Genomic DNA, 4,004 nt, shown 5'->3' with positions numbered 1-4,004 from the left:
CTATCAGCAAGTCCTGCGTGAAACCCTCTCACATATATTTGTGAGTTCCTCAGTCATAGAAGCCGTGCATATTTGTTCCACAAATATTTACACAGACTTTGTGCTAGGTGGTGGGAATACACCATTGAACGAGAGAAAGGCAAATGACACAACTTGATTCCAGTTGTGGTAAATGCTCCAAAATAAAAGGTTGGCTGTGAGAATTAATAATAAGAGGACGTGGCACAGTGAGGGAGTGGGGTCAGGCTTCCCCCAAGAGGTGGCTAAAGCTAATATTTGTTGATGAGAGGAGAGCTCCATAAAGAGCATGGTAGACAGGCCCCAAGGTAAGACGGCCTTTAGGCTCACTAGAATGTACGTGTATCCAAATCACTTCTCATTAACAAAAGCAAGGGCCTTGCTTTTTTGTTGCTGAACTTGTTCCTTCAATGGCTTGTTTCTCTTTACTAGCCATTTCTGGGGAGTTGAAGCCCAGACATGATTCCCTCCTGAGGTCTAGGCATGTCAGGTTAGTGCCTTATCAGTGGTGTTCTGGTATTTGAGGTTCTTATCTGTGGCCTTCTCTTGTTGCTAATTAGTTCTAAGGAACGTTTCCAAAACAGAGAGATTGCATTTTAGTGGCCAGTGGACCTCAAACTGGCCCACGGGATTTCACATGGGGAAGTTTGAGCTGGGGAGGAACCACCACTGCCTTCCCCAGCGCCCTCCATCTTCCTGGAGGCCAGAGGCCGGTGCACAGTGAATGCCGAGAACAGAGACTGGCTGGCCCCTCCCTTGTGGAGGTTTCTGGGATTATAACTCCATCACTGTGGGGCTCTCAGAGGCAGTTTCTCTGAGAAGAGAAATAACATCTGTACTATTAAAATTGCCCATGAGCTCTCTCTGTTGTCACCAGTAGGCGAACCATGTGTGTGGTGTGACTCTAACGAGGTTATTGGTGGGCAAGCAGGAAACTGAAACAAGGGGGCTGGGAAAAAGATGCCCAAGGGTCAGAGAAACTGAAAAGGAGCCCTTTCGGGAATGAAAATGAGCAAAAGTAAGGAAGTGCGGTATTTTCTCACGAGACCACTTGACAATCAAGGCTTTATGCTTTTTTTCTTTTTGAGACGGAGTCTCACGCCCAGGCTGGTGTGCAGTGGCGCGATCTCGGCTCACAGCAAGCTCCGCCTCCCGGGTTCACGCCATTCTCCTGCCTCAGTCTCCCAAGTAGCTGGGACTACAGGCGCCCGCCACCACGCCCGGCTAATTTTTTGTTTTTTTAATAGAGACAGGGTTTCACTGTGTTAGACAGGATGGTCTCTGTCAGGCCTCTGAGCCCAAGCCAAGCCATCGCATCCCCTGTGACTTGCACCTATACGCCCAGCTGGCCTGAAGTAACTAAAGAATTACAAAAGTGCAAATGCCCTGCCCCGCCTTAACGGATGACATTCCACCACAAAAGAAGTGAAAATGGCTGGTCCTTGCCTTAAGCGATGATATTATCTTGTGAAATTCCTTTTCCTGGCTCATCCTGGCTCAAAAAGCTCCCCCAGTGAGCACCTTGTAACCCCCACTCCTGCCCGCCAGAGAACAACCCCCCTTTGACTGTAATTTTCCTTTACCTACCCAAATCCTATAAAACGGCCCCACCCTTATCTCCCTTCGCTGACTCTTTTCGGACTCAGCCCGCCTGCACCCAGGTGAAATAAACAGCCCTGTTGCTCACACAAAGCCTGTTTGGTGGTCTCTTCACACGGACGTGCATGACAGTCTCCATCTCCTGACCTTGTGATCCGCCCGTCTTGGCCTCCCAAAGTGCTGGGATTACAGGTGTGAGCCACTGCCGGCCGCATTATGCCTTTTACAAATGTTTCCAGGCATTCTCAATGGGTCCTTCTTTTAAACTATTTTTAGCATGAGGTGGGATGAACCACCAAGAAAAAACAGGCCAGGAAAGGTCCATCAGTATCAGTGCCAGACAAGAATGCAAGTCTTGGCCGGGTGGGGTGGCTTAAGCCTGTAATCCCAGCACTTTGGGAGGCCAACGCGGGCGGATTGCCTGAGGTCAGGAGTTCGAGACCAGCCTGGCCATCCTGGTGAAACCCTGTCTCTACTAAAAACACAAAAGTCAGCCTGGCGTGATGGCAGGCGCCTGTGATCTTAGCTACTTAGGAAGCTGGGGCAGGAGAATCACTTGATTCCAGGAAGCGGAGTGTGCAGTGAGCCAAGATCACGCTCTTGCACTCCAGCCTGGGTGACAGAGCGAGACTCCGTCTCAAAATAATAAATAAAATAAAATAAGCAGGTCTTGTCTCCCCACTGTACCCACTTCCTGTCAGCCTGCCTTAAGAGCTCATCCTCTCAGGCTTGGTGCTGAACCCCAAAGTTGGCCTGGTTATGGGGGGCACCCAGCAAGGTCTCCTCACAGCCCAATCATGTTCTGCCTCCTTGAAAGTTAGTTTTTCTCTCTCCTAAGAGTATTGATATAAACCCCTTTTTACAGGAGGTAACATTTCCATTGCCCCGCTCTGCTCTGGGCCAGGCATTCCTGACTGCCTCGGCTTCTTCAACCAGGTAAACACCTCAATCTGCTATGAAAATGCCTCCCTTCCTGCTAACATCACCCTTGAGTTGAGGCCATTCCACAGATAACTTGACAGCCCTCAGGGCCCCCACCCACTATTGTAACCACCCCTCCTCTTGTATTCTGCCTGGAGGTGGGATGCAATGGGTCATGGCCAAACTCAGTTTCCACCTATTGGTGCAAGGTGTGGTAATTGCTGTTTGTATTCAGCTCAGCACAAAGGGAAATCTGCGCTGTTCTACACCCTTGTTCTGACCCCTACTCTGAACTATCAGCCATACATACAACCGACACTGAAGATAAGGATAGCCTAACAGCCATGCTTACCCATTGTTCGTCAGAGCACCAGTTCTCAGAGGGCAGCAACAGCAGCACCTGGGAACCTGTTAGAAATACAAATTCTCAGGCTCTGCCCCAACCCTGTTTAATTGAAAACTCCTGGGGTAGGATCCAACAATCAGTGCTTTAACAAGTGCTCTGGGTGATTCTTACTTGAGGCAGCTGGTGTTCTCCACCATCTAGTTCATTAGAATCACCTGGGGAGAGTTTTAAAACCCACACCATTACTCAGGCCCCCACCCAGACCAAGTGAACCAGAATCTGTTGGGGTGATGCCTAGGCAGAGCATGTTTGTAAAATTTACCAGGTGACTCAAATGAGTGGTGAAAAGTGAGGCTCAGCTTCCTAGGTATTTATTTGTAAGACTGGCATCTCCCAAATAAATGCAGGGGAATGTAGGCATTACCCAAAAAGAGTTCTACAGTCTTTGTAGCATTTGAAAAATGTTAGATTTAATAGTTAACACTTTATTTATGTATTTATTTAGAGATGGAGTCTCACTCAGTCACCTAGGCTGGAGTGCAGTGGCGCAATCTCGGCTCCCTGCAACCTCTGCCTCCTGAGTTCACACCATTCTCCTGCCTCAGCCTCCCGAGTAACTGGGACTACAGGTGCCCATCACCACGCCCGGCTAATTTTTTGTATTTTTTAGTAGAGACGGGGTTTCACCGTGTTAGCCAGGATGGTCTCAATCTCCTGACCTTGTGATTCGCCTGCCTTGGCCTCCCAAAGTGCTGGGATTACAGGTATGAGCCACTGCGCCCAGCCAACACTTTTATTTTTATGAAGGACATTTTATACCTTTAATATGCTGGAATGTTCTCCAAGAGGGCAAAGAGACCACAGTGTGCCCATTTTAACAGAGTCCCTTAGAATCAATTTTCCAAGGAACACAGATTTTAGAAGTGCTAAAGTTTTATGCAAAAACTATTTCTATAGCAAGTCAGGTCCCCAGAATGCCAAGCACCTGTGCTCTACTTCCCTGACTCTTTTTTTTGTTGTTGGTAGTTTTTTTGTTTGAGACAGAGTCTCACTCTCGCCCAGGCTGGAGTGCAGTGGCACAATATCTCGGCTCACTGCAACCTCCACCTCCTAGATTCAA

The sequence above is a fragment of the Colobus angolensis genome, unplaced genomic scaffold, assembly GCF_000951035.1.
Source record: "Colobus angolensis palliatus isolate OR3802 unplaced genomic scaffold, Cang.pa_1.0 Scaffold23, whole genome shotgun sequence".
NCBI classification, from domain to species: Eukaryota; Metazoa; Chordata; class Mammalia; order Primates; family Cercopithecidae; genus Colobus; species Colobus angolensis.
The sequence above is the reverse complement of the archived record's forward strand: the minus strand, read 5'-3'. Positions refer to the sequence as shown.